A 14,576-nucleotide genomic window follows, 5' to 3' on the forward strand; every position below is an offset into this window, starting at 1 on the left:
ACGAGGAGGAACTTCTTTACTTTGAGGGTGGTAGAGCACTGCAACAGGCTGCCTAGAGAGGTGGTGGAGTCTCCATCTCTGGAGACTTTCAAAACCCGCCTGGACACATTTCCTGTGCAACCTGCTCTAGGTGACCCTGCTCTGGCAGGGGGGTTGGACTAGATGATCTCCAGAGGTCCCTTCCAACATCTATCATTCTGTGATTCTTGAGGCAAAGCATCCACCTCGTGTCTTTGCGTATAAGTATTGTATTATATATGAGAGATTTGTATATAGGTTATTTTTATTAGTTTAGTCTGATGTGTTATGAATTATTTCAGGAGCAGGAATACGTACTAGTTCTGTAGCCATGGTGATCCTGTAGGACAAAGCGTTGGGACCTTTTAGATGTGCCTCGCCTACTGATAGGCTCCTCCAGGATTTTACTGGTAATGCAGCACCCCTGTGACTAACTGCATAGATTGACATGAAATTTAATGCTCAACACCTGGGTCCTGGGAAAAGTGCTCAAATCCCGAGGGGATTTACAAAACCTGTTGTTACTTTTGTTGCTTTCTTAAAAATCCAGATGCTTCTGTGATCTGCCAAAATTAAAAATGGCAGAACTGTTTCTTGATTTCAGAAAAACAATGACTTTCAATTCAGTCTTGCTGCATTATATTGAGGAAAGTATTTACTCCTTGAACAGACAGTGTTTTCCTGCTGAATGTGAGTTAATTTTAATACTTACTAGGAAATCTTAAATACTAACAGTGTAATGCTGTTCCGAAGATGAGATAAAAGAGGGGCTATTTAATATGAGTAGTTGCATTTTGTGTTCTTGAGATAACCCTGAGTTTACTACTTTGTGATGAGGAATAGCTGCGAGGAAGAAAACCAATTATGAGTTACAATACTCCAATGGCCATCAGATAATATGAGTGTGTACCTCAGATGGAAAATATTGCACGTTAGTGCTATTTTGATTGGTTCAGTAACAACAAGATTTTTATTCTCATAAATTACTTTTCAAAGGTGGGTTGCTCCTTATCAGTGGATGCACCACCAGGGGACTGGTGGTGACATGTATTGTGTGTCTCATGGCTTCTCATCTCTGGCACTGGAGCTGGGTAAACGATAGGGAAAAATATCATATCTGATTCTCTACATGGAACAACCACTATCACAGATCACTTTCCTGCGACCATTAGTACATCCAGTTAGACGTTTTGGAAGGAGACCTTTTCCTGTTGTAAACGCAACAATTCAAATTGTCAAGTAAGTGATCCCCTCTACAACAAAACATTTGCCAGGCTGCTGTTACCTCTGTTTCTTGGGCTGCTGGGGTGCTTTTGGAGCAAACTGGCTGAACGGTGGCTGGGGGATGAGGTGTCTGGCCATGTGCTCCTGTGGCTGCTGCCGCCTTTGCACTGGTTTTGGCATTTGGTTGTGCTGTGAGTTGACTGACCTGGAAAAAAATGGCCAAAAAAAAAGTGCGGTAAAAGGAGGAGTAACTGTTTACAGGCATAATGAGTCCAATTGCTTTGTCTCAGTGCTAGAAATTTTGCAAAGGCAAAGCAAAGGGAGCGTGGGGGGAGTGCATCAGCAGAGGGAATGGCTGAGACTTCCCTTGCTGAAGAGCTGTTAATTTTAATCAGCTGTTTTGTGAACCAGTGCCTTGATGGGAGGAGATCAGGCTGCTGAGCAGGACCTACACTTGATTATCATTATAGCATTCTTAAATGATACTCATGGATTTGTTAAGTCATTCTTTCTTCAGGCTTTTCCAAGTTTTCCTGGTTATTTAAACTAATTAGGTCACAATTAATTTCTTTTTGTGAGGGCTGAAAAAGGTAATGACTACTGCAGGTTTTCCTCTATCATCTGTTATTTGTTCTTCCCTGATAACTAGTAATCCATATTTTTTTCTCATTTTATTTCACTTTAATAGTGTCTGGCAAATCAAAACGGATTTGTGGTTTGACCCTTAGTGTAGTTGGTGCTCTGCTTTTATGCAGATAGATACAATAGACATCTACAACCCGCGGTCCCTGGCTCAAGTAGCTTAAATGCTATAGCTGAGTACAAATCCTTTATTAGCAGCCTTCCCTTGCTGAGTTCTGAGCTAGGGAGCGAGCAGAAAGGATCCAACCCTAGGAGGGCAGCAGAGCATAATGTCAGTATTTTCAGCTCTGTTCTCCATGCTCCTTCCAGTACCAAAAGAAAAGTCTTCCACTTCCTATCTAATTCTCTGCCACCCCAGGAGAGAAATACCATAGGAAAATAATCCCATCCGGCTCTTGAGAAATGTAGTAGTCTGATGGCTTTTTAGGGGTTCCATGTTTAGAAGGGGTAGGCAGTGCAGTCGAGGAACATATCTGTTGGTGGAAACCTGGGGATTCGATCAGAGAGCCTGAAAATTGTGCAAAACCTAAAACATTAGGTTTTAGTCAGTACAATTTCTTCATAAGAAAGAAGAAAACAAACAAAAATAATGTTTACAAGAAGTTACAAGTGGAATTAATAACACAAAAATACCAAACATCTAATCAATCAATCACAACTGTTTGCCGTAAAAGATCTGCTTCTCCTCGTGTGTGGGGGGAAAAAGGCTTCCTGTGAACATTTCAGCAACTCCAAATGATGATGCTTTAAGAACAAAGCAATGTCCCTTTTCTGTACTGCCTCCTGTAAGCAAGATGACGTCTGAAGTGACTGGACAATCATTAAATATTAAAAATATAATTTCAAATGCAATTTAAAAAAAATTGTTTATGATTAGCATAAGTTAGAGTGACATAGATATCCTAAGGACTTTGCTTCTTAGCAACGCATTCATGGAGTCTTTAAAAAAAAAAAAAAAAAAGTCCTGTGGTTGCAGGAATATAAACATGTATCTATCTAGCTGTTTAATTTCGGCACCATGGTTGCAAAATAAATACTTGTTACAGAAATTTGCAAAGATAAACCCATTTCACTTTTTAAAAAAAAGTCAACTGCCAGCAGTAGTGGGTTGACAAGTTAAAATACTTACGGGAAAAAAAATTGTTATCAGTAAAACGTCACTACCAAGTAGCTACCATTCCCGGCAAAAGTCTGTCTGTGTGTGTGTATTTACTTTCTTCTGAAGCCAGCATAGGAAAAATGCTTTAAGTTCCATTATCAACTATAAATTCAGCTATTTGTAATCTGAAACAACTTTTTAATTGGATTATGTGATTCAGGCCTATTTTTTGCTTCAGACACACTGAAGGTCGAGCTGCATGCAAGTGAGGGCTCCAGCAGGAGAACTTATGATAGTCCATGCCAAAGCAGCCTGGTAGCCTAGAGCGATACTTTTGCAATGTCACTTGGACAAGTGATAAAGTCTAAATTACATTTCAGGATTCAAATTTTTGATTTTTATAATCCCTGACGAGCACTGACTTCTAGTAATTTCTAGGGTGCCTTAATTTTCATCCATTAAGTTCTCCGGGTGCCTGGAATACCATGTGCTATTTGCTGCTCCTTCTGTTCTACATAACACTGTCACCAGAGGAAGATGAGGAAGGCAGAACTTTAATCCATGATTGCCTGAAGCAATTAAATCCTCCCTTCCTAAAACAGCAATTTGACATCCGCCATCTGTGGTGAAGATGTACTGGTTTGCGAAAACCAGTGTGACTGACCCCTCAGCAGGGAAGGATCCCGACTCTGCAATGTGTGTTTGGACTGCTCACCCCTCAACCGAAAACTCTGCTGAGCCCCGCAGCCCAATTATTGCTTAACTCATGACAACCAAGTCCCTTTGTGCGTATGAGACCTTGAACTTGATGCATTCATCTGGTGTGTGGGTGATGTCACCTTCTCTGTTGTTTTCCTTCTTCTTTCTCTGGTATTTTTCCACTGCAGTGGAGACAATATCTGAGGCCCTTGGCTGTTCCATCTTGGCTGTTACCAGCCCCTCTGTGGCAGGCAAGATTTCTCTTTCCATGGTGATAAACTCCAGGAACCTGTACTACCACGTTGCAAAAGCACAAGGTGATACCCACCTTCAAAGCTTGCCTTGCTCTGAACAGGGGGTTGGACATGATGACCTGCAGGATTACTTCTAACCTAAATTACTTCATGTTTCTTGCACAAATTCTTGTCCATATATCTCAAGTCAGACTTGTCATCAGTACAGCTTATTCTCTCATCTGTATTTGTGGCTGTTGAAATAGGATTTCTAGTGGCTGGACTTGCTCTGTCAAGAGGTTTGTGCCTTCTGGCAAAATCTGTGGTGCACTCAATACTTCTGATGTCTGAAGTTCCTTGTAGTTACCCTTCTTCCAGCCCATGTTGCCTGCTGCTGTGGGAGACCAGCAGTGTTCCCCTTTAATTTCAGCTTTAAACAATCCAAACCAAATACCCTCTTTGATAGCACATCCTGGCTCTTAAAATTTAACAGAGCACTCTAAAATTTCTTATTTATGGTTGTATGTCTTCTCCCAGAAGAGATGGGGTGATTTTTAAGAGAATATGGTGGCAATGTAAAATTTTATATGATGTAAAATCAAGTATCTCCTTCTGATTTATCTCCTCCAAATGCACCTGCATGTTATATGATTCTCTGCAAATACGTTTAACCAGGAGATAATTTTTACTCCCATACTACAGTCCATAGAATGAGAAACTCACAGACTAATAGCACATGGAAGAGCAATGGTAAAATTTTTTTTTGGGAAAAAGCTGGAATAACAAAAAAATACATTTTCTTCTTACTGAGAACTTTAGAAAATAACCATAAAAAAATTCCTCTGCCACTTTAGTTAAGAAGTCCAAGATGTCTGAATTTGACAAGATGTAATTAACACCTTGCTATTTCAGTGATCCTCTGCCTCCCACTTTTACATAACCATTTGCATTGTGCAAATGGCAAGGAGTCTTGGGAAATGTAGAAAATTCCACAAGAAAGAAATGCACTCGCTGTTAAAGTAAAATTATTTAATTAAAAAAAATTTTCTAAATTAAACTGTATAAGAGAAATCACCACTTTTCATTATCTACTGCTGTCTGTTTGAAGATGGCCAAATCAAAGCATTACAGCTGTAGCTCAGGGGTACGCTTCGCGTGTCCCCCCAACATCTACTCTGCACCTACTCTTTGCGTGAGCCTTCTGTTGTGTGTGAGCAGGAACTAATGGCCAGAAGGAAGGATAGTGGTTTTGGATGATTTATCTTTCAAAGCCGAATAAACCATTCTCATGTATGTAAGGAGTGCTTTATACGTTATATACAGAAATAGAGTCTTTGTACATATCTCTTCAATAATCTTCTCCTCCAAGAAGCCATTTATCCACTTTAGTGAGAGACTATCATTCTTAGGCTGTGGTGTTTTATTGGTTCAGTACAGCAGAACCAGCAAAGTGATTTTTAAAGTGTTCGCAATGTTTAATATTACATTCTATTTGGTATGCTTACTGTGAGCATGTTCCTCTTGAATTCACTGTCAGAGTTCACATTGACTTTGATGGAAGAGTTTTCAGTTCTGGAAGATTTGACAGAGCTATAGTAAATCATTCAACGCTTGAAGAAATACTGCTATATTTTTAAATTACTTCCTTTACCAAATAATTTGCAACTTGACACCAGTGAATCCCACAAAATATCACTCCCTGCTTCATTTCACTCACAAATAAAGGTTCGCATTTCACCATGTTTGGCTGGTGTATTTCTGCTCACTTCAGTTTCTTCTTGGGAAATAGTTTATTTCCCAAGAAATAGTTTATGTGCCTTCAGTGATCTGAAAGGAATGCACTAGATGATTTGCAAATACATATAGGAGAAACAGGTTTCTCCCCTGAAGAATTGTAAACTTTACTTCAAATATTTCTGTTTTGAAACAAAGGAAAAGCATTTGTGAAGTGAAAGTTAGCATCATTTGTATGTAAAAATTACTTTCCTTTTTAAAGCACTTCAGGTCGTCAAGCAGGAACTATGCTTTTTGCTGCAGTTAAGCAGGGATGATTCTTCCAACTCGCATACCTCTCACTGTAACTAATTTAAGAGGATGGTATTTTGATAAAAGGAAATGAATTATTGTCATACATATACCTACTACTATGTCAATAAACTATACGCTCATTTTTGGTTAGCGGATTGTGCTGTTAATAGTCCTGCTAGTGCTAAAATGTCAGTAGTTCATGAAAATGGGCTGAGTTTAGGGTGGTAACGTGTAGAAAAATAACATTCTGAGTCAAAGCCTTGTTAAGGTTATACGTGAGTGCCGGTGGCTCCTGCCAGTGCAGTAATTAGTGTTGAACAATCATAGATACTGCCACGTTTTGCTTAGTTCATTTCACTTCCTCAGCTATGAAAATTAGAAACGTCGCTTTAATTTAGAGCTGTGGAGTCAATAACAGGGGACTCAGCCCAGGGTGTGTGCATCTGTGCACTGCCTAATTTCCATAGAAATACAGAATTACAGTCATTTTGCAGTGTAAATGTTCAGCAGTGAAATATAATAAAGCATTAATTTTAAATAGATTATTAAGAGTTGGTGATGCTATTTGGAGTTGTTACTTCCAATGCATTTTATTTTCTTCCATAGAAAAGGCTCAGATGTAAGTAAGATAAAATCAAGATGACATTAGGCTATTGTAAGTACGTGTCTCTGTCTGATCTCAGTGCTAGTGTGAGTCTTGGATCTTGGATATGTTAATTGTAAGTGAGATCATAAAACATCTGGAAAAATCCTGGATGACAAAACCAAGCCAGTATAACTTCGTAAAAGGTAAAAATATCAAGTGTGATGTTGTCTGGTATACTTATTTTCAGGGAAATTATGCAAAGAACAGATGGGGAAAGTTACAGATGTCGCTTTCTGGGATTTCAAAATAGCTTTTGACAGAGTCCAGTACCATGGCCTGAATGGCTTAGTCCATATCTCCATATCTTAATCCATATCTCCAAACAAGGAAAAAACTTGGCTGGAGACAAGGAGAAGTATATAAAGTGGGTTAAATGATAGTATCATACACACGTCAGCAGGGTCCCAGCCAGAAGAGTCACTCTTCATGATCGTGCTCTCACCAGGAGACAAGACGATGTGGCAATGCTTCCCTGTCTGTTTTACGCTGTAGTTTCGTTCCAGAGAGACCCCAGATGAGTCCCACTTGTCCGGTCTCCTCACGTTCTTCCGGGTGCTGCTCCTGTGGTTGGGTTGTGATGCTTCAGTAGTGTCAGCGACTGGCTGGTGGAAGCCCTGTGGAGCGGAGGGACATTGTTGAGCCCAGCTGCTGTGACGTGCAGGCGTCCTCGGGAGGCTGGGTGGAGCGGCCGAAAGCCCTGCAAGCCTCCAGCATCAGCAGATCCACTATGTAATTTCCAAGGTAGGTGAAATCTCTTATTTGTGCTCTGGCCGGTACAAGAAAGGTTAGTCTGAAGCCAGGATGATGACATGAATGTGGATTCTTTTCACTGTGAAAAAGGAGAAAAAATCAGTTCTGTAGTAGATTATTTTTGCAATAATAAAACATTTCATCTGAAATACAGTTCTGTGAGAACGTGCTACCCAGAGGGCAGCTCCAATAAAGCACTTTTCTGGGGACCCTTATTTCTCAGGGAGATTTAGGTCACCTGAGAGCAATAACTAATTATAAATTTTCCCACCTACCTCGGGCCTTATTGACTACATGCAGTCTCTCAAACAAGGTTGCATGGAAAGTAGACACAGCTCACAGGAGCAGAGCAGGAATTCCTCATTTGCTTGAAACACTCAGGTTTCCTGCCCTGGGCAACTTCATGAAATCAACCTACAACGTGGTCAGTAATTCCATGCCAAGGGTTTTACCTCGTGCGTAGCAGTCTCAGAGAGAGGCTAAGACAAAAAAGTAAGAAGTCTAAATAAATTCAAGAAACATTAGCATTTTCTGTGGAAAGCAGTATTGCTACTTTTGTGAATTGGAAGAGAAATCAAAGCAGGGCTGGGTGATTTTTGCTAGTATTTCTGATGTTATGTTCTGCTAGCCAATACGGGAGAAACTTTGCTTTTCATTTCATTTGGTATGAAAGTGGGACTTATTTCTGAGGAGACCCCGGGTTTGGGTTCTATAAATCCCAATATAGTAACAGTGCTCCTTCAAATTCAGATTTATTAAATTAAAAAGGTGCCCACATTGAGACTGAATCAATTATTTTTATTCACATGATGTCATGGTTTAACCCCAGCCAGCAACTAAGCACCACGCAGTCGCTTGATCACCCCCCCACCTCCCCTAACCCAGTGGGATGGGGGAGAGAACTGGAAGAGTAAAAGTGAAAAACCTCGTGGGTTGAGATAAAGACGATTTAATAGGTAAAGCAAAAGACTCACACACCAGCAAAGATAAGCAAGGAATTAATTCACTTCCTCCCACCAGCAGGTGGGTGTTCAGCCATGTCCAGGAAAGCAGGGCTCCATCATCCATAACAGTTACTTGGGAAGACAAACTCTATAACTCCGAACGTACCCCCTTCTTTCCCCCTCCCCCCCGAGCTTTATATGCTGAGTGTGACATCATATGGCATAGAATGTCCCTTTGGCCAGTTGGGGTTAGCTGTCCCGGCTGTGTCCCCTCCCAAAGTCTTGTGCCCCTCAGCCTACTCGCCGGCGGGGCGGTGTGAGGAGCAGAAAAGGCCTTGACTCTGTGTAAGCACTGCCCAGCAATAACAAAAACATCCCTGTATTATCTGCACTGTTTTCAGCACAAATCCAAAACATAGGCCCATACCAGCTGCTATGAAGAAAATTCACTCCATCCCAACCAAAACCAGAACACGTAGAAAAACAGCTTAATCTGTGATCGTAGCCTACTACAGAAGAAGCTATTAGGAAAACAAACAAATACAGAGAGGAAAAGCTTCCCCTAGCACTTTTATCAGCACCCTTACTGCCAAACTTTCTTGTAATTTCCATTTTTCATCTTTCCTCTAGTTTTTTGCCTCTTTCTTCTCCGTTCTGATTGTTTTGTATTTTCTGTGTTGGTGGTGGGGATTTGTGGTAGAAATAATCAGATCTTACACTGTTACAATTCTGGTGCACTTTCGTGTCACAGTTTCTTCCCCCAGCTGTCCATCTCTCCTGCCTATCTTCAAGACTACAAAATACTCATCACCCCCACTGTTTTGTACATTAGCAGTTAGCAGAAAAATCAGTTTGATGTCTTTCAAAATTACAAGTGATGCAAAAAGACTGAGTTCCAACAGAATGAAGAAGCGGAGAACAGCTACCAGTGAAAAGCACGCGGCAGAGGACTGAGGGTCATGCACTACGCTGTGTTCTTAGTGCTGCGAATTCAGAGCTGCCGCCCTCTGAGCCCGTATGTTGTGCAAATCAACAAGTATAGGGGCAGGCATTGTAACTGTCACCTCTTTGAGGAAATTTCTGATCGTCGGGCACATGCTGAACAGAATTAACTCTCTGCTGGGGGGACACAAACAGCACCTGCAGCCCTCATCCCCTTAACACAAGGGCCTGCTTGGCCAAGGGAATCAGACCAGCTTTGCTGTGTCTTACCTGCCTTCTCAGCAAGTAACAACGGTGAGAACAGGCAGGGAATTTAGGACTGTGCTACTGATTTAATGGCATTTATATGCTGTACTTTCTAATTTTTTTTTCTCTATCCCCCACCCAGTATTAACAAACATTTCTTACTGCTTACAAAAAAAATGAGAAATGGTAGTGGTCACTCTCTAAAAGTTGATTCTCCAGCGTCTTTTCAAAGTGCCATAATCTCTGCTACTACTTTAGAGTGCCTTGTTCTGATTTGGGGATGAGTTATTCTTACTGTGAGCTGAGGTGAATGATTCCACTGCTACTAAGCAGCGATGATTCACGTTGCAGTTTTCGAGAGTGCCATGTGTCTGCTAGTCCTACTCTAATGCCTCAAGTAAACACGACAGCCCACAACCACCCGGCCTGCCTAAGATAAAAATAGACGTGTGAGTAGGGTTAAAACAACGCCGCTCAGTAAAGTCACGCATGCTGGAGACAGTATGTTCAAGTTCTGCCATCGAGAGGAAAGGAGGCTTGGGGTGAATTCTTCAACTTGCATGAGAGGGACTCATCCTTACTAGGTGGGACTCTGGTTATGAGGAAAGTTTCTACTTATCTGGGGAAGATGAGTAAATAGCTCCCTCCCCCATTGTCTCAGATATATAAATTTGAGCAAAACATTTTCACTGTTAGCTAATAACTCTGTATGTGTGAGGCAATATGCGTGAGGCAACATGCCACTATTTAACAAACTATTTACCAAACCAATGTGGGGGTTGCAAGAAAAATCTTGTCGCAGTGCACAAGCTCCACACTTTTCTGGCTGTTTCTCTGTGTGCCATTACAAAAGTACATTTGCCGTTTGAAGCTCTGCCTCTTTGTTTGACTCTGCCCATTTTTTTTTGGCTGGATAGAGCTCAACTTATTTATATTTAACATAATTTTTATATTTAAAAGTTCCCTATAGGCCCAAAGACCTGACAAATATTTATCAAAATCTTTGCAGTTACTCTGAATGTATTAATATGTAAACAAAATCCCTGATGCATTAAAGGACTAACCTGACAAATGTCTGCTTGAGACATCATGACAAAACATAAAAATAGCTACTTGGTTCTTTAAAAATATCCGAAGGCTGTAAATTGGCCTATCAGAAGGCTTTATTGGCTTTCACCCTACAAAGAAACACAGATACCGCCTTCAGTGTCAAAACTAGATGTTATGCCAACACCCAAAGCTTCCAGCCAGCTTCATTTCTCCGGACTGCTTATCTTTCCTATTTATTCAAAATTCCTTGCGTGATAAACATAACTAGCTTTTGTTCAGCTAGTTAAAAGTGTTATAGCACTCTAAGCAGAAGGAAAAAGCAGGGACGGTGGAGCGGCTAGAAGAAGCAAGACGGAAAGAAGATTTTTTTAGGCAACCTTAAGAGAATTTAAAAAATAATGAAAATGAAGATTTTTATTGAAAACCAAAGTCTGGTTATTTTTGAAATGTTAGTAATGGGCATAAATTGCTATTTAGTCACAAATGAGTAGTGCATAACAAATTTCTGTGTTCATTAGAAGCTGAAAAAGTTTCATTTATTACTGTTCTTAATGACACATATAACCTGTTCAGTGCATCACTGTAACACTCAGGGTAAAATGCTGAGCGCGGGACGTTCCCTAACTATTCACTTTGTTTTTTTCCTTGTGGGATCTTGGGATTCTCTATAGGTGTCGAATGAGGCACAGATTTCAGAAGGCACTAGTGAGAATTCCTTTGAAATATTTCATTTTACTAACACCTAGTTCTCATTTATTTGTGTTATATTTTAATAGAAAAAAGTTTCCTGAAATGACCTGAAAGGTGTGATAAAGATTTGTGTAAATTGCAACTTCCCGTTACACTTCATAAGTCAAAGATGGCTGAAATACAGTTTATTTTATTTTTCCACTTATTATTTGGTATGGAAATTCAAGTGCTGTCCTCTGCATTGATTGATGACATGCCTTTTTTTTTTGCCTTTTTTTTTTTAAACGCATGAAGAAATGGGACTCGATTCTCTTGAACATTCAGGAATATATTTGGGCACTGAAGCCATGGAGACCTTTTTTAATGATGATCACCTCAGCCTAAATGTCATTATTCTTGGTGAGAAGATAAAGGGATTTGCTTTCAGTTATATGTCAGTAAACCCACTTATGCCAATCTACAGAAGTTTAATGGTACAGCAATAAAAATAGACAGAGGTTCACATGGTTTTCATTTTTTAAATATGATTCAAGCTCAGCCACAAAAAGCCCTATGAACTTTTAGAGCTGAAATGCAAATACTTCAGAGAATGGAGGGCTGTATTTTTAAGGCTCTGAAGGGCAGATAACTCCTTTGACATCCATCAAAGCAAGCTCCCCTCCTTATTACCATTGCAAGCTGTAGCAATTGTGTGCTGCACAATAAGTTTCTCTGGTGAATAGAGCCATGTTTATTTCTCGTGCCTTGGAGGTAAAACTGTTGAATATATTTCAGACCTGTATCTCCATTGCTTAAGTTGTGGTTTCTTGGGAGGGAGGGCCCAGTTTGTGTAACAGCAGTTTATAAAAGCTCAGACTCCAAATTGTGAAAACCATAAGGAGCTAGAAGAGGTTGCCTTATCTGGTTGTCATTAGCAAAATGCTGTCTAATTGCTGCCAGCAGTGCACATACACCTCAGCCAGAGCTGTGTTTTTTAAAGCAATGACTTATCCTTTTTTTTATCTGCTTCGAATAAATTTGTCAAAGGCAAGAAATTACTTCATTTGAGCTGGTGCAATAAAGATAGGTATGTAGATAGGTATTAATATGCTTTTAAATTGCAATTAAAACAAAGGAAGTGTGATTAAATCTGCAGAAAGATCCAGTCTTGGATTTGATTCTGTTCTCACAGTGATGGAGATGAAAAGCATTTAATGGAAGTAGAAAACCACCCCAAACGGTTTAAGGGTATGTCAACACTTCATGCTCCGGTGTGCAGTGGAGTGATACCTTATCTAACGTCAAATACTGCAGCAGGAGTACCAGAGACAGTGTCAGTGCAGCGCGGAGCTTTGCGAGGCAGGCATGCGTGTTGTAATGGAATTCCAGAAATGGCCTTGCGTTCATTCAGGAAATTGGCTCATAATAAATGCACATGGTTCAAATGAACACGAAAGACATAAGTATACAGTGAAATTGGCCAATTTGGTTCTATATTCTAGTGGAATTAAAATGTTAGAGTTATATGTAATCACACATCAAAGTCATATCATATAAATGATACAAAATCGTATTACTTAGTAGTAGATTTAATAATTGCAAAGAGATAAGATTTGCTTGCAAGTCCTTTTCAGGTAATCTAATACAGACCTCTTGTTAGACTCTGTTACGTGGGGCAGGAATTTAGATCATGTTCCTAGCTCAAATGGCTGAGGAAACCTGCCTGTCTTTGGTTATTAGTTTTCTATGAATATGAAACGGTAGTATAATGTTGAACGCCCAAGCTGGAAGGAAAAAGCAAGCAGAAGTACAGATTATAAAAAGAAGTACAGTGGCAGCCAGGCTTGCTGACCAGATATGTGTATTTCGTCTTGAGATCAGGAAGGAAATAGAACACCATGGGACAGGTCAGCACGACTGAATCTGGGTTCATTAGCATCTGAGGCAAACCTCAAAACAGCCAGGTAGGGTAATAGTCACTCAAGCTGGTGCCAAGAGCAGCTGCACGGATCAGATTCATGCAATGCGCTCTTAGTCCTGAAATAACTTTGTGGCCCAAGTGTAATGTTCATAGTCTCCTACCCCATCCCTTTCCTGCTCCCTGTATGGCAGAGGAGGGTAGGTGAGTTGTGCAATGGCTGGACCCTTTTCTCTTCTAATGAGTTCTGCGTCCTTGAATCCTCATGAAAGGTATTCATTGTCTGTATGCATGTTTGCAGAGATGCGGTGGCCCCGTCTATGGGAACACCTATGAGAGTCCACGAGAACTCAAAGTACGACCAGTTGCATTTGCTGAAGTTTGAAACATTAACCTTTTGCTTGAAAAAGTCATGTTGGATGGCTTCCTGAAGGGAGTCTTTTTGGGAAAAATTCAAACGAGGCAGTTCAGCTGTCCGTGGAGATGGGACTGGGGAATGATATGTTATTTGGCTCATAGCTGGTGGGAAAAATAGCTAAGGACCGTTTTGTGGTCCATATGTACATGCAGCGTAAACTTTGGCTGCAAAGGGAATGCTAATTTAGGCATTTCCTAACTTTTGAGTGCTTAACTTTGATACCTTTGTGTCTTTAATGAAGTTTTTTATTAGTTGTATATGAGATAGAGAAGCTTGCCTTTATAAAAAGCTTGCTTAATATGAAATCTCATCAGAAATAAATTGAGAAGGTGTTCACCATCCAGAAAGTAGATAGCCTTTCTTTGGTCCGTACACATTCTGAATTTCTCTGGAACGGCAACACATTCGTGCCTTTGGTGATGGGAACAGTGTATGAAGCTCCTGTGAAAGGGACAGGTTGTGGGAGAAAGCCGTAACTTTCCTTACTTTCACATAAGATACTGCTAATCTTGTGACTGCTGGCAATAAACTAATCCTATCTGTTTAACTATTTGTAGATGTTCATATTTTCATTACAGAAATATATGCTTGCTTGGGATCATACACCAAATATTAAGCATGAATATGCAATGTGAAAACATAACAGCCATATTGAAGTAGCGGAGTCAAATGATTTAAACATTATTTTTCTGCTAGGAGTATGTCTGTACATGAACAGATGTGCACACACATATTTATGTATAACAGCATAAAGGTTTTCATTTACAAGAATTGAAGAAAGCTCCAAACCTTGTACTTCCCTTTATAATTATTAAAATGGATTGTATATTAAGAGGAGGAACAAATTCTATGTGCAACAATTAATTATGAGAAAATATTCTGTGTAAATAAAATACATCTATTCAATATAAAAGTCGCACTGGTAATTTTATTGGTGCAGAGGGAAGAACAAAGCATTTCCATCCTCTGTAAAAAAGATCATTATTTTCATCATTTTAACCTGACATATTATTGTCCTCATCTGAAATACTGTTATTATTTATGTTTTAA

Source organism: Chroicocephalus ridibundus, chromosome 8 (assembly GCF_963924245.1).
Source record: "Chroicocephalus ridibundus chromosome 8, bChrRid1.1, whole genome shotgun sequence".
Taxonomy (NCBI): domain Eukaryota; kingdom Metazoa; phylum Chordata; class Aves; order Charadriiformes; family Laridae; genus Chroicocephalus; species Chroicocephalus ridibundus.